The 17,339-nt window shown below is 40.3% G+C and overlaps 1 protein-coding gene across 2 annotated transcripts in view; it reads right to left on the bottom strand.

The window, feature by feature from the left end:
- Positions 1 to 16,533, bottom strand: part of TMCC3 (transmembrane and coiled-coil domain family 3) — a 101,502-nt gene extending 84,969 nt beyond the window's left edge. The window contains exon 1 of one of the 2 annotated variants that reach the window (XM_062492374.1): positions 16,490 to 16,533. The gene's annotated coding sequence lies outside the window, so the exon portion shown is untranslated. Of the gene's footprint in view, positions 1 to 13,817; positions 13,834 to 16,489 lie in introns of those variants that run through there. The other variant, XM_062492375.1, reaches the window with a different exon arrangement.
- Between the last annotated feature and the right edge of the window lie 806 nt (positions 16,534 to 17,339).

The raw sequence follows: 17,339 nt of genomic DNA, 5'->3' as shown, positions 1-17,339 counted from the left end.
GCAGAATTAGCAAAAGAATAAACCAAATAATATTATTAATGTACTTTTTATCAAACAAAAGAGTAAAGCAATCTTCATTGCTGCTGCACTGCAGAGCAAGCTTTACTGAAGAAGTGCAACCACCAGCTCATCTTTCTGGATTTTTGTAGTGCTAGTTTTCCAAAATATTCTAGATCTATTATTCACAGCCAATTCATTCCTGCTCTCTGCATTAGCTGCATCTGAGAGGTGCTGTGGATTGCATGAGATCAACCACAAGGACACAGCTCTTGAGTGCAAGGCTCGTGTTGCCTCCCACCTCACACCCCTCTTTTGTCAGGTCCCTCTGCCATGTTTGGCACTAGTACTGTACACAGGTCATTGGTGAAATACACAGTCTCCTCAAGCCACCAAATCCAACACAAGAGGACATGAAACAGGAGACGGACCGCAGTGCTATCTCCTTGATGAGGATATTTCAGATGGTGACACTTCCCTGTCCTAGGGGCCACTACCTAACCCAAAGATATGGATTAGGGCTATGACAGTTCCCTGTTCTTACAAGTGGCCCATTGCATCATCCAACATGAATTGTCTCTCAGCTGGGAAAAAACAGTGCTGTGCTTGAACATGAGGTTTTTGACAGCTGCTAGTTCATCCCATGCTCCCATGTTTAGCTGTCCTTTATTCACTGCAGCCTGCAGAGGCTTCTTAAAAAGGTGCAAGTTTGTCCCCACCTACCTCTTCCTCATCCTTCTTCACACCATGATCCTGGCAGATTTGGGTGAGTCTGCTGTGGCAGTCACACACCAGGAGGTGACACAGGAGGGAGTGCCTGTTTTCCTCCAGCACTACCTCTGCTCTCACAAAAGCAGGCACAGGCTGGGAAGGGAGATGTCCAGGCTACCCTCCAGAGAGTGGGGAGAAGTCTCTTTTGTAGTCACACTTAAGGGAGTTAAACCCCCTGCCCCTCCTGAGGTTACTGGGAGTTCCTGTTTTTGATTTCCAGCTTTTGGATCTTACCTTGTTTAGGGAGGGTCAACTAGCTATTGAATAATCCACTCCTTTTTCAACACAAAATGAAAACCCTGGAGCACACATAACCCCCCCCCCCCCCTTTTTTTTTTTTCTTTAATACTCTCTAACATTCAAAAGGAATTAGATAACAGTTATAATCGCCCCACCTACTCTTGATCCTTTCTGGTGCCAGATTGTTTTGTGCAATAAATCATGCGAGTGCTACATTATTCCAGAGCTAAAAATAGAGCACAGTCAGAAGGCAGCACAGAGCTCTGAATACAGAATGCAGAGTTGTATTTGATAACATCTGCACTCAGTCTGATTATAAGCTTCCTCAGGTTAGGATAATGAACTCAAATGAGAGGGGAAAGGTTCACGGGGTGATTACAGCACATGCTGGCGTTTAAGCCATTTTTCTTTCAACTTCACTTTCACCACATTTTGATTTAGATTGGGTTAGCTATTGGAAAGGGTTCTGCTTAACAGAACACACTGAAAGCATCCTTTACAGCTCCTAAAATCCAAGACAGTTGTTGAAATGTGCTGAGAGAGTGCAGATAAATAGCAGGATGCAATATAATTTTTCCTCAAATCAGAGGGATGAGATAGCTTTTTTCCTCCAGGCCTGGAGAGAGAGTTTCTGATGAAACAATCCCATTAGCTGACAGTCCCATTTAAATACTGATTTAAACCTTAAAATGAGAAACAAGTACTGATCACAGGAGTGGACTTGATGAGGCAGCTCATTCTAGCTAAAAGCAGACCAGTTTATTCCAGTTGCCCATTATTCCAAAGCACCTTCATGTAAGTAATAGCTATCCATCCTGATATAAGTAACCCAGCCAAAAGTGACATCCACTGCCTTTACCATGCTAACCTAGATTATCATCTGAGATTCTACTAGGTTATTAGTGGAAGGCAACTCTCCAAAGGCTTGTTCCTTAGAAGACATTTTAACACCTGCTAGGGAAAAGTCTGGTAACTGTCACGAGCAGAAATTTTAGTCTTTAGGCTTTAAGAACAGTTTTAGTTAAAATAGCTGTTTTTTTTTTAGATGGCTAAACACATACTTTGTAAGCTTTCACTAGTTCAGATTGGATAAAACACTATGTTTCACCTATTGACAATGAAAAACTTTTAGGGCAGATTCATACCAAGGAACTGAAAATAATAAATCAAATGAGGGGCTTTTTTTTCCCCAAGTAGTCCTAACACCTAGGAGCTGAACTTCAGTGAGCTGAAATTCACAGGGGGTTAATGAAAGTACAGCTGCAGGCTGTTAGTCCAGGAAGTTTTAACACCCAATGCTGCTGGAAAGCACATGGACCAGCTCACAAATTTCTGGCAGGTTTTTACTGCTGCACATTTACCCTGTCAATAACCTTCTGTGATGCGAAAAACATCTTAAGAGTTCTTTCCATATCCAGATGGTGTTGTTCTTTCCAGGCCAGTCTGCTAGATATCTGATTTGAAGATAGCCCAGCAGGCTACTTAGGTATTCCCCTCAGATGACTCCAATTTTATTCTGTGACTGATTTACTGGAACAATAAAAAGCAGAACTCAAAATTGTTTCTTCTGGAGGTGCACAAACTGCAATTGTACTGAGAAATCACATGGAGCAACCTAACAAACTAATCAAATATATGAGCACCTCTTCTAAAAAAAGAGTAAAAAGAACAGATAATGACTGACATGATTTGAATTAATGAATATTAAGGCCAGCAAGACTAGTATATTCATCAGCCAGTCTGAACTGCAAAACAGCAGCCAAGGTAAACCTCAGAACTTTTCTGTTTTCATCAAATTGTTTTTAAGTCTGTACACAGGCATTCATTAAACACATTCATTTAGTCCTTTTATCATCCTGCACCATTCCAGTTCTATCATTTATTACAGGTAGAGAAAAGGAGGATGATTGTGTTGTGCCTTTCTCTGCATGCTTTAAAAGCAAATTTACAGATTTTTGATCTGCTTTCTGAGGGCACTGCTTGGTGTTCTGACCACAAACCTCCACCAAACCATAGCCCCCTAATGAGGAAAATTTGAGGGACAGCTAAAACATACCAGCAGTGCTTAGCTCACTAGTACTTTCAATCTGTTTTCCACTTAATTAAATTTCCCTTTAAAAAAATAATTTCAGCTGTTTTTCCTATAAATACATTCTCTGCACTGTTTTCTCTCAGGTGCATATTAACATTGCAGAGCACTCTCTCTCTCCAACACCTAAGACAGCTGCCAGTTAATACCAAAGCATAGACCATCAATGAGAGCATCATGGTCTCCTTCAGTTTACTCATACAGAACTTACATCTGCGTGTCCACCTATTACCAGTAGGCAACCTTAAGAAATGTACTCAAAAAAACTCCACCCAAACTTAAAACCGGTCTTTAACTTCCAATATGCAGCAATATCCCCATATATCTAGCAAACCAGAATCATTAAATCAATGTCCTCCTTCAGTCACTGATAAACCCAGGAGTACTCCTTCAGTCTTAGACCCAGTGGGCTTGAAGTCAGACCCAAAATATACTTTGAACCTGGAAGGGCAGAAAACTGCAGAGACTAGAAAAGTTCCAGGCATGAGTATTGCCCTGGCTGCTAGGGTAGAAGTAGGAGATGCAAAACTAAAATGACACTAGAGGGGCTGATACTCTGCTCTTATCTCAGTCTCAGGCTATTGAGCAGCCAAATACCATTCCTAATAAACATCACAGTCATGAAGACTTTATAAAGGCCCTGGAGATTCTGCAGGCTCCATTCACAGAGGCTAGAAGAGCTCCACACCTATTAAATCATGACAGAATGACCCAACAAAACAAATTCCCTAGCTGACCCCAAGTTTTACACACAGTTTTCAAGGTAAAAAAAATCAATACAAATGGTCAAGTCCTTGAGTTAGACTTTAAAAAAAGAGGTTTTTATTGAGTTCTGGTGTAGGAAGAACATCAGTCTATAAGAAAGATCTCTGCTAGGAGGGAAGGATTGTTTCTAATTTTTTTTCTTGTCAGGAAGTACTGGGTTTTTAATGCATGAGGTAGTTAAGATGGCAAGGGTGGTAACGCTGCGTGTGTGTTGAATCACTAACTCAGTCATGTGCATAAAATCCAGAGACAACAGAAAGATTAAACGCTATCTCCATTAGGGCATATTTTGCAAAATAAATCCTTCAACTGAGGATTATTTTTTTTATAAAATATGACTTATCTCCATGCTGTGGATATCTGGGCTCTTATTCTAAAAATAATTAAACAGTTTCTCTCCAGTTCAGGAAATTTAATATTATTAAGTGACTGCAAAGCGATGTACAACATTCATAAACAAGTCAGGAAGACTGCAGGCTAATACTGGCACTGTCAACTTGTATAATAAAAGGAGAGATTAAGGTTGTTACCTAAATTGCTCTTGTGTAATCTATTTCTTTGGAATACTGAAGAATTGAACAAAATGATGCTTTCATTCAATTTAAACACTAACAAAAATTAACATTTGAACTTCTAGCTAAGCAGCCAGGAATTACTTCCTCTGCTTATAGTGCATTGCTCATACTCTTGCTATAAATAAGTAGCCTAATGACATCCAAACAATCCAATCAGTCAACATAGGGACAGAAAACTAAAAAACATTTTAATACTCTTGCCATTTTACCATGCCAAAAGTTAATTAGCAGTGTTAACATTCAAGTTTTGAGATGAAAACCGAGGCTGGTTTTAATAGCCATAGAAAGTACAAGGCTGCAGAGAAAGGCTAGTGAAAGCAGAATTTCAGTATTTTTAAAAACTAAGAATCCCCATGATTGGAGACCTTGTTTTAAGAAAACAACCAGGAGATGTTAGATTGTATGCTTTTAAAGCTTTTTTTCCTCTGGTTTATGGGTCTTAATACTAATATTATAATAGAGACTGAGAAACTAGAAACGGTATTTAAATACAAGAAGCAATTGTTATTTCAAAAACAAGACCCTTTAAAACCCACAGAGTATAATTAGCATCTCTGTGAGTGCATGCTGCTGGTAATACACACAACTCATTGAGCTAATATTTTATTTAATATTCATATAATATTTACCAAGGGAAAAAATTTAATCTTCTAAGAAAGTTGCTGCATTTAATATTTCCCATAACACAGTGCACATGGTTTACTGACATATTTACAGGAGGCTGTAAGAGGAAAAAAGCAGCCTCCATCCCTCCAAGTGTGAGCTGCAGTACTGCCATATCCTAGCAGGGAGGGGAGGAGGCAGCTACCTGCCATCCCACCTCTGCAAAGTGGGTCCAGCCTTGAGAAATATGGAGGGAAAATCTTGTAAGAAGCAAGCCCTTGGGGGTCAGCAAAAAAAGAGAGTCTCCTTTAATTCTAGTCCTAGACCTTACTGTTCCTCTGGGCTTTTCTGGTCTCTTCAAATTGATTTTTGCAGCTCAGCAGGGATGGAGGCCAGTACCACGGCAGGCTTCAGTTCCAAATGTTTGCTGGAAGGCTACAGGAGGTGATGGTCCCCTTCTTGCCTGCACTCAGACTGGCTTTCGACCAAATCAGTATCAAACACACTCCAAGAAGTGACACTGTGACTGGATCAAGGTAAAGAACTCAGCAGCCAGCTCAGACAGCTCCAAGTCCACCAAAAAACCTGGTAGAATCTTCTCCACTGATTCAAAGGACCAGCCCTTAATAGCAAACTCTGTAGCAGCCAACAAAGAAATCTAGCTAGAAAAATTGAATGGGAGAAACAGTGGCCAAGTTGAGACTGGGTTTTCTCCCTGTTTGAAAAATTCCAACATGACCACTTTATGTACATACCAGTTAAACCCTAACTGAGGCTATCAAAAAAAAAAAAAACCCAGTAGGATGGACTATCTATTGCATATAAGGTCTCTCTAGAATTATTAATGCCTTCTTGTTCCTAGAGGAAACCCAGAATACATGTCCATCCACCAATATCATGACAGTGCATTCAGAGCTGTTTTGGATGTCATCTGCTCAACAGAAATCTGTTTTGGCCAGGCAGTGGAATGGGATTCCCAGAAAGGCCATGGAACCTCCCCCTTGGAGATACTCAAAACCCAACACTGGCCAACCAAAGCCGCCTGCTCCAATAAGAACTGGTTTAAGCAGGAGGGGGAAACAGAGGCATCAGCCCACCTGATTCTGTGATTTGTCTCTCCCCTAAAATTAGCAAGCTGAAATTGAGCAAGATATTAACATGAAAAATAATTAAGGTAAAAGCCAAAAGATGTCATATTTGGTCAGGTTCAGATATAGAAAAAATCTTAAGCTGAAAATTTTGAGGAAAGATGAGAAGAGAAAAAGGTTTCATTAACTCCTGCTCTGCTGTAATCAGAGCAGCCTTTTGCAGTTCACCATAGGTAGATAGTTAAGAAAAAAAAAATATGAAATTTTAAAACGAAATAAAACTTTCAAACAGCAAGAAAAATATTCTGAAGTGTCTTGTGATTCAACTATGAGCGAGCATCCAAAGGAGAGCCATGAAGGTGGTGAAGGGCCTTGAGGGGAAGCCATGTGAGGGGCAGCTGAGGTCACTTGGTCTGTTCAGCCTGGAGGAGACTGAGGGGAGACCTCACTGCAGTCTGCAGCTTCCTCACAAGGGGAGGTGGAGGGACAGACACTGGTCTCTTCTCCATGGTGCCCAGTGACAGGACATGAGGGAATGGCCTGAAGTTGTGTCAGGGGGGGGTTTAGGTTGGATGTTAGAAACAGGTTCTTCACCCAGAGGGAGGTTGGACACTGGAACAGGCTCCCCAGGGCAGTGGTCACAGCACCATCCTGGCAGAGCTCAAGAAACCTTCAGACAATGCTCTGGGGCACAGGGTGTGACTCTTGAGGATGGTCCTGTGTAGGGCCAGGAGTTGGACACAGTGATCCTTGTGGGTCCCTTCCAACTCAGGATATTCTGTGTTTAGTGAATTCTTTTATCTATTAGAGTTCAGTTCTCTTGAAGCTGCAGTCCATGCATTAATTTTAGTGCAATTTGGATCACAACCTAAATTAGTTGTCTGATCAACCTGTCTTTCAATCTCAGCATTTTGGATATCAAAATTGTAATCAAAAGGAGTCCTTCTCAGCCATTCCACTCTTAGAGAGATATCCACGTTTTTTGCAGGAAGTTGACTGCATCAATTCATGCAGTAAATAATTGAATTCAAAGTGCATTTACTTACTCCCTGTTGCCCAAGTTCATCCACTTGTTTTCTTTATCTGTGGCACCTAAATAGCTATCCCAGACACTCTTTATATTCTGAGCAAAGAGAAATTAGTTGTCATTTAAAAGCTTCAAATTCTTTGGAGTGAATTTGGGCTAATGTATCTCCATCTCCCAGTAGTAACAGCTACAGGCAGATCAATGCTTTTGCATCAGAGAGAGAACCCTGCTCTTTAACTCCAATTATTTTGGAAAGTAGAGTACCACAACTCCCACTGCCATAGTAATTCTCCAAAAAAAGGACAGTAGATACATCAGTGATCATTGAAAGGAAGTTTTACAGAAATTGTCCATCAAAAGTACAGCTAGACAACACAGTGTCTGTAAAAATGCGGTGAAAATAAAGTTAAATAGATGATAGCTACCTCCATATTAGAGACAGACTCTGTTGAGGAACTTCCATTCAGTGGAAAATTTTGTCTTTGTGAGAGCAACAAATAATGCTGACTGATCAGAGATTGCCTGGGCCCTGTTGAACTTTAGTTCATAAGAAACAGGAAAGGAAATGAGCTCTCTCTTTGCAAACACCCAGAAGGTTATAGAGTATCACGAAAGAGCTAATGTGGATTTATCAGAGACAGATTGTGCCACTCTTCCTCCTATGACAGGATAAAAGGCCTTTCTGTAAGGCAGAAGTAGGAGATGCTCTACATCTTCAATGAATACACAGCTTTTTTTATGCTCTTTCACATTAGAAAACCAGACTATCCTTCTCAGAGGTTTGCTGCCAAACAGAAAGGCTGTATTGTGTGATACTCAGGGCTCAGCTGAGACTGAGAACATACATTTTGTACACACAGTACAGACAGCATCTGGAAAGGACTGCAAGTACATGGGAGGACAGACTGAGAAGTTTAAATTGACTGGAATGGGCTTGAAATAAGATGATTATACCATATGAACATACGGTACATGCAAAGTATCAGTTGCACAAATGCAGCATGGGAAATGGGTAGATGTGGAGATTATATAGTGTTAGAAATACCTGTCTGTGTCATGCTGTTGGAAAAACAAAGTACAGAAAAACAATGACTCTTAAACAAACTTCACCTTGGAATCCATAGACACTTGTTTCACCTGTAGATATTGATGCTTCAGCAAGGGTACTGCACCAAGCCTGGGCACTACACTTCTCTGAAAACACTACAGCAGGGTGAACAAAAAATAACCCTGACAATTAAATGCAATGAGAGAAATAATGGGTTGTTGTGTTTAGTTCAGGATTTTTATGCTTCAGTTCTCTGCCACTCCTCGGGGGCTCTCACCATGTTACATCTTCCACACAGTTTCCATTCACATTACTTGTCCTGCATCACAGATAGGTCAGATGAGATTTTCCATATTGCAGCATGGGAAATTTTGTTTTATAGAAATCCCGGCTCCTTTAACAATCACATAGCACTACTCTTGTGGAGAAATGCAAGTTATAAATGGGACAGCCAGCATCAGAACTAGAACTGAGGTGCAGGGCTCAGATCACCCCACTAAAAGTGCAGCTAGTTTCCTTCTTGCCTGCACCCTTTATTTCAGGGTATAGGCAGAACAAAGGCGAAGCTGTGACCTTCAAGGCCTTCTCTCTGTCCCATATGACTTGATTGATACAGAAAGGACAGAGGCACAGTAGTGGTTCAGTAACATTATAACTTCTACTGTAAAGTGACAGGGAGAAAAAGAAATCATTTAAGAGGGATAAGGAGAGGCAAGAGTCGTGAACTTACAGAGACAGAACAAAAAAAGCCAGTGGCAGGAGAGAGTCCCTGCTAATTGAAGAACTCCCAGCATCTGAGAGTCCTGGAGTCCAAACGTGTGCTCATGGGCAACTCTAGCACCCAAAAGAGCTCCAACAGAAATAAAAGCATGTCTTTTCCTTTTGTGTTAATATGAACCAAACAACAACAACAACAACAACAAAGTTAAAAGCAACAGATGTCTTGGACTCAAGTAGTAGGTCAAAAACTTAGAAGATTCATCAAACACCCATAGTATTTTTCTACTGTGTGATACTCCATATATCAATGATTTCAGCTCACTAAGTGCCTGGAAACACTATGCCTTCAGAGGAAATGGGTTAGGCTGTTGGTTCAGGAACCTCAGTTCCTCAGGCTGAGGGAATGCTATGGAAATGTGTGAAGAAGATAACATCATGTCTGGTCAGACACAAATGTATGTCAACAGCAGTAGGAAGTTAAGGCCACTCTGCAGTGTCTCAGGAAGATTTTTAATTTATTAGAAGCAGGCAGAGTATGCTCTACTCACACTGCTCCCTGGGGCTGGCAGCAGTCTCCTCCTGCTCTGCCATCCCCTGCCTTACATAAGCAAAGGTAACCCACAGGTCACAGCAATTTCTGTCTGCTTGCATGTCATACAAGATATCTCCTGGCTCAGGAGACCTTTTTTTGTTAGCTTCAGATACTGCTGCCTGATAAGAGAAGCAGAATCATTTTAGCCTTGAGAATGGACTGTACTTACAAAAGCATCCACATCTCCAAGTCCTTAGCTGTCAACAGGCCTGGGCTGGAGGACAAGCACAAGCCATCTCTCAATCAGTTTGCCATGGAGGCCAAAGAAAAGGGTTTCAATCTTCACCACAAACCAGCATATTTAACATGTAGTTGCCAGCATTAAATTTCTGATCAACTAGACAAAAGGAATTAATTTTTGATTTTATGGCTATGGGCTGAATATTTGCTCCATAGGGCACAGGAGAAAGGGGAAGACCACAAGGCTTCTCATTCCTTTTCTCCCTTGTTCTCCTCTCCATTAATCAAATCATGCCCAGTCATTTGGCATGTGTAGTATGGTAGCTACACAACCAAAGAATATCCCTCCATTCTGGATCTTTCTGTTAGAGACATTCTGCAACTCTCCAACAAAAGAAATCTCCCTCTCAAAACAGCAAGACATCAATTGTGGACCAGTCTGTGTCTCCATAAGAGACAGGGCTTTGTGAAGGAGAGCTTGAAAGACTAGAAAACAGGAAAAATCAAAGTGCAAAATCTACAGGTGTTGAAAGAAACCCAGTAACAACCTGCTGGGAGCACACAGATTCACTGGAATGAGATTATGTGCTGTCAGTTTCCATCAGTCCTCCCAGCTGATTGCAGCATTTGATACATGCAAGCAAGATTCTCAGGCAATGGCAGATAAATACAACTAATTTCTTCCATCATTTGAAAGTCATTAGGATTAGAGCACTGCATGCACCAGAAGCATCAAATTAAGCACCCATCACAGGATCAATCCCCATTATCCCCTGGGTTTTTGCAAATGAACACTGCAAATTAAATACTTTGGTGAAATCACATGTAATTTGTTTTTGAGGTTAGCAATGATTTAATTATGCCCATTTTTAAAACACAAGATAAACAAAAGTTCTTTTTTACACAGCTAACAAAACACTATTTGGCTCCCTACTACAACTGCAAAATTATGATGTGAATGCAGAAACTAAAATCCAGTTTTAAAATCATATCTCTTGTGGTTGCTATTTAACCTATTAATATTTGCATTAATAAGGATTACTTGAAACAGTAGGGAAGTACAATTCACAAACAACCAGAAATAGCAGGAAAGGGGGAAAATTCAGCAGTACCAACTTTCAAATATTTTTATCCATCTGTACCACATGCTCTAACTTCAGGCTCCCAGCCTGTCACAGCACTACACAGATTGCTAAATTGAGGCATTCAGAAATACAGAATGGGATGAACAAACTTTTATGATATTTTGATTTTTTGACTATAAAGACACATAATCTAGAATACCAAGGCAACATAAGTATCACCAACCATAGACCAAACAGACTTTGTATGTTTTCCAAGTCACCTGTCATAATCATTAATGTAAAACATATCCTGCTTTAGGCTTGCTGGATTTGTTTACAGAGTAAAACAATTGACACGGGGAGAATAAATCTGGGGAATACAACCCCTCATCCAGTATGCCTCAGAGAGATAGCAAAGCTATTCAAGGTGTTGCCATGTACATGAAAACATACAGAACAGGAAATAGAGGGAGCAGAAAAACACTCCACAGCATATGTTTTATGTGAATTGAAACTGAAGTCTATATACAGAAAATGAGAACAAAATGTAATATTTATTGAGTTCTATTCACTTGGAACACAAAGCTGGAATTATAATAACAGGTGTTCTCAGCTATATGTTTGAATGCCAGGAAATTACTTCCCTACAATTTTTGTGTACTACAAAGTATATGCTAGCAATTTAGCCCAAAATTAGCATTTCTATGTCTCCCAAGTTGTTGTTTTTGCTTTTTTTAAATCCAGGCCAATTTATTTTCAGCTGCCATTCTATGTATGGTACATGCAGCATCTCTCACACAGTATTCAAAAAACAAACAAAAAAAAACAACAAGCAAACAAAAACCCAAACAAAAAACAAAACAAAACCACAAAAAACCCAGAAACCACATAGAAAATAAACAACAAAAAAAAAGAAACACCAAAAATTCACAAACAAAAAACCCCACCCAACAAACTTTTATTAAAATTGGTAAAAGTAAATATTTCTAAACTACAACACCCTGAGATGGTACTACAGATAATCACCACACATTACCCCACAAGAAGAAAAGGGCAGGAGGTAGACTGAATGCTATACTGATGTATTTCCAAAAGGACCTATTGCTACAAAAGATTAAATTATTTTCTCTCTGTGAAAAAAGTACACAAAGAGTACTGAAAATAGAACTACATGTTCTTAACCCCTTCCTACGCCATTCTATGCAAACCACTTCAGAGCAGTGTGTCCCCTCTTTCACAGCTGTACACAATCTCCAAAGTAGCTGGTAAGCTGAAAGACTCAAAATATTATTTCTGAAGTTCTTTTTGAACCATTATCATACTGCAGAGCAGCTGTAATTCCAGTTCCACAAGTTGCATTAGTCCCTAGACCCAGCAGATCATTAAAACAAGGGAGGCACTTTATAAACTTCATCTTTTAATAAGTTAGAAGCTATGATTCTATATAAAAAGTCACCCTTGTGTCCCCTTTGCATGCAATATACACTGTCCTAATTACTTCAAGTAACTAAATTCAGTTGTGAGCCAATTATTTTTTCCCCCAAGTAGGCAGTCAGGATTTTAATGGAAAATGTGCAGATGTGAATATCCAACTGTGCACATTCTCTTATGTATATGTTCATGCTTCATAAACCTTCTACCACAATTTAATTTTCACTGGATCATAAATATCTGAAGAAAATTGAACTCAGAGGATTTTCACAGGGTAAACACTTTGAACCTCAGAGCTGAAGTCTACTCCCTGCTGTTATGCAAGCAGTTTCAAGCAGGGAAATACATTCTGGGACTAACAAACACAGGACTTGTCACCTAGTGATTGATTTCTCCATCTTCCCAAACAAGTCACAGATATTTGTTTCAGTCAAGGATTGCATATTCTTATTATCTACCACAGCCAATTCTTTTTCCTGGTCTGCAGGCCAGATAAAAATCAAAATTCAAGACGAACACTCCATAGTGAATCAATACTCACCAACCAAACACCTCTCTTGAGAATGGTTAGACAGCATTTTTGCCATCTGATCTTCCCAGAGGAGTGAAGGACAGCTTTAATTCTACTTTACATCCCTTTAGAGCAAACTACTGAAATATTCAGGTAAACAGGAACCCAGCCTTTTGCTCCTGCCTCACCTTTTTCCCAGCCAAGGCTATCTCCCTCAGATAACTCTAGCAAAGGAAATTTTCACCTTTATGGCCAAATCCCAAACTTCTGTGACAGAATTCACAGAAATCCTAGCAGAAGCAGCTGTTAATAACCCCTTTATAACATTGCAAGGAATTCAAGCCTGAATCCAATTCTGCAATCATTACTTCTGAAGCCACAGGACCCCTTTCCTAAGGAGAAAGATCTTTAAAAACACCAGAAAAAGCTGTGTGACTTAGTCATCAGTTTAAGCTTGTTTCATTCCAAAGGTACATTTGAGAAGTTTGTGTCTGTCCATGTGCTGTCCTAGGGGAAAAATAAATACAGCAATCTCAACAAAAATAACAGAAGAAATAAGTTTTTGTATTGATTGCAAAAGAATAGCCAAATTCATTCCAAGGACAGAACCGGGCTGGAAACTAACAGAAGAAGGGAGTTCCAGTGGAAAGAAGATGTTTTGACCCTGAGAAGAAGTCTGAAGGCAAAAACACCTCTGATAGGAATCTTGCTTTAATCACAAGTCACTGCTACTTTCCCACACAGCTGTGAATCAGAATCCTGTAGATGCAATAAAATAAAAAGCTCATATACCAGCAAACAAACAACAAAAAAAAACCCAACCAAAATTTATTCCAAAAGAATATGAAAATGGTATCATCTCTAAAAGATGAAAGGCATATTTGCACTCAAATACAATTCTTAAAATCATGTCTATTTTCCTCTTGTTTTCAAATTACTACTTTTCCCCAATCTTCTCAAGAGCTACAACTCTGGGCCTATGTATAGCCAGGCAAAGTAAATCTGAGTACAAAAAAAAGCTGACTACTTAAGTCTCTGAAAAAACACAGGTGAGGACATCTCTTCAGGAAGGGTGCAGACATATCTGTACTTCTCACCTCTCTAGTGCTTACACACCTTGGTGTCAGCCTTAGGTAGCTTTCCAGACCTTCATCTGTCATAATATGTACGAGACATGGTAATAAAGAGCCAGCTCTAAGATTCTCACTTGTAGTCAGAGTTGTCAAGTGAAACTCCATATGAAGAGCAGCAGAGCAGGGTCCTCAGGCACACTGCTGAAAAAAAATGAGTTTTCAGGAGCCAGGAAAGACAACCCCAAGGTGCAAGGAAGTTGTGACAGAAGCATGAAGAAGCCCTTTGGGGGGCTGTGATCAGAGTCTTTTTTCTTGGAGGTCTATGGGATGTCTCACCCCAGTAATCTGTGCCCACTATGAAGCCAAAACAGTTCCTGAGGATTGTTGTGCTATATTGGTGGCTGCATCTTGAGGTGGCTGGGGTGCCAGAGCAACATGCATGTGAGACAACACATGCTGTCAAGAAAGCAATATGATGATCTCCTGCTCTCCTTTCCCATGGAGTACTAGGCACTGCTCATGGTCTGCACACACACAGGTACAAACATACTCGTTCCTGCCCTGAGATCTTTCCACACAAAAGCAGAAGTCCCTATGCTTGGTGCACCCTTGCTGGTATGTGCAGAGCCACAAAAAGGACTTCAGCTGAGGATATGGAAAAGGCTCCTCTCTGAGCAGAGATAAGCAAAAGGACAAAGTGAACAATGGACGAGAGGAATAAATGTGATGTGAAACTGAGATGCTCTGAGATCTCAGACACTGAGATCTGTGTGAGGGCCTCTCAGTGGCATTTAAATCAGTTCTTCCCAGCGGCATTTAAATCAGTTCTTCCCAGCAGCCAGGGAACATGCAACATTAAGATTCCTGCTGGTCTAATTTAGTGCAGACAGAAAAACAGCTTTAGGACCCAATTAAACAAACTTTTCTCCACCATCCACTTTGATCTATTGCTTCTAACAACTGCACCATCTTCCTGTGGTTAAAAGCCACCCCTGTTGCATGGCCCAGTTTAACTGGTACTTGTTGGCAGTGATGGCCTGGAGGACGAAGGTATAAAGGGCTTAAAATGTGGAAACCTCATGGAGGCTGTGATAATCAGTAGCAAGTAAGAATGGCAGCTTGGATGTAGGTTTTGGCTCAGGACACTTTCCTAACAACACTGATGAGGGCTACAGCAGCAGTGACCCTTTCCATATGTACCTATAACTGTACCTGTATATACACACCTGTGCAGCCTGATGCTTAAATTTGTGTTCTAGTATCTGATACTGATTGCCACAAGAGATTTACAGCGTGTCCTGGTATGGCCATTATTCTACCACAGACAGATAATCAATAGCATCTCTTCTCATGACTCCTGAGTGCCCCTGGGCGCTTTTTCAGCAGCAGCTGTAGAATGTACATATCCCCACGATGTCCTAGAGAACAGACAGCTAATGGTCGGCTAGATCCAGCTGCATCAGCAATGTCCTGAGGCACGCTGCCACCTTGTTGTAGTTTAGAGAGATGACAGCGAGCACCCTTTACTCCTTCAGCTTCATTCATAGCCACGTTACCTGGCACCCAGGAAAGTGTTGCTGCGTTTGTTGTTGCAGAGGAGATTTAGGGTGATGAAGGTGCTGGCTATGTATCTACTATGTACCTACTCCCAGTAGAATCTGGGAGTACTGCGGGACATGACAATTCAATTTGGATGTATTGGAAAAAAATACCTCCCTTTCAGTCCCTAGGGTACAAACGTACTTAAAGACATATATCATTTGGGTTCCTGGTTTGCCTAGAGCAATACATTTTTGTCTAAAAATAGAAACAACATTCCACAACAAGTGGGGTAACACATCTAGACTGCCTAAGTCAGCCTAAAGACTTTCTCAAAATCTGGACTGTGTTGCTCTGGGTAAATTCAGTATGAAACACTGTAACTCACTACACATAGACATGAAAAAAAACATCCTATAGAAGGCAAAGGAATGAGGAATTCCGTCCTTAAGGTGAATGTGCTCTGCTGACATATCTGCCTGTTCAGAACATCCCCTGTGCATATCTTGTACATACACAAGTTTAATGAGTACATCTTAAAATAGCCAGTTTTAAGAGCTGTATTTTTACCCTCATAACTCTGGATTAAAGTGGCTTAAAAGTATACAGTCATATAGCTTTATCTCCAGTGATACAGAAACATTCCTGTAATTGACACTGCCCCATCTAATGATCAGTCTCTCACAGTGGTCCTCTCCAAGGTACAGGTTGGGCTTTTCTTACTGTTTCCTGAGAATCTGAGAGCAATTACCATAAGGCAGGTAAGGCAAGAGGGCACATTCTCTTACGTATATGTTCATGATTCATAAACATTAAAATGTGTAAAAGTTAAAGTTAACTATTTAATGAACATGAAATTGAAATCAAACAATCTGTGCCTCAGGACACAATTCCAGATGTTTTGTAAGGAAACAGAAGACAAGACAGTAAGACATCAGGAAATGCATCTTAGCACTAATGATTTCAAAGCTCTATTCTTGTAAAACAGAATGATACAGTTCAAAAGTAAGGAGTTTGAAGAAGTTTCAGAAAAAGAAAGGCTATGGGTGAACTAATTTTTTTAGCTTCAGTCATTTAAAATGCAGAACTTAGATAATTTATTTTAGACAATATGATCTGTTCAGAACTTTCCTGATATCTTTTATTTTCTGGTTGTCAGCAAGAAGAAAACGTTACCTTATGTCATACAGTCTATTGCTGAGAGACTTGAAGGTGCTATTCATCCCATCCTTTCTTTCCTTCACCTTAATTAGAATTGAAGACTGAAATCGTGTGACTCTCAACACTCAGGAGATATGTAAATTACAAGGGAAAAACAGCTAAGGGCTTGCCTGCATGTGCTGCACACCAGATAAAGCAACACTCTTTCCTTCCCCTCTGCTATTACAGTGTTTCCACTGCAGCATGTTTGGCTGCACTAAGATATACAATACCACAAAAGCTATTTATGAACTCTCCTATCAGTGCACACACAGTGGTAACAACACAACACTGTAGTAACTGGGAACATTTTGATATGACATTTTTATACAGGAAACCGTATTCCCTTGATTTCTGCAGGAAAGGCAAGAGCTGCTCCAAAGTTTCAAGCCTGTGGTTAAAGCACTGATGGAAGACCAGAGCTCTGCCTTTGAAGATGAAATGTAATTTTGGACGCTCATTTAAAATTAGGTTTATTCGATTCACTTGCATAACAAAGACAGTAGCTTCTGAAAAGTGCTCACCAAAAGGAAGTGAAACCGCTGACACGATGTGAAGAGCTGAAAACAAAGTGATGCAGCTAACACACTTATCTCAGGGACATGGTGCATCTTGATTCTCTTAGATAGCTTCTGCCTAATGCTGTCATGCAAAGACTCTTCAGAAACCCAGGGATGATTTCCAAAACATTCAACTCTGGACACCGAAAGACACTGAGAGACTTCACCTGTTACAGAATTCTCTAAAATTTGTTCCTGCATCAGCTTTGCTGTTTGAGTGAGGTAATAATAAGAATAAGCACTGCTGTAGCACTCGATGGCCTTGG

Source organism: Cinclus cinclus, chromosome 4 (assembly GCF_963662255.1).
Source record: "Cinclus cinclus chromosome 4, bCinCin1.1, whole genome shotgun sequence".
In the NCBI taxonomy this organism is placed as follows: Eukaryota; Metazoa; Chordata; class Aves; order Passeriformes; family Cinclidae; genus Cinclus; species Cinclus cinclus.
This window is presented reverse-complemented; position numbering and strand designations above follow the sequence as displayed.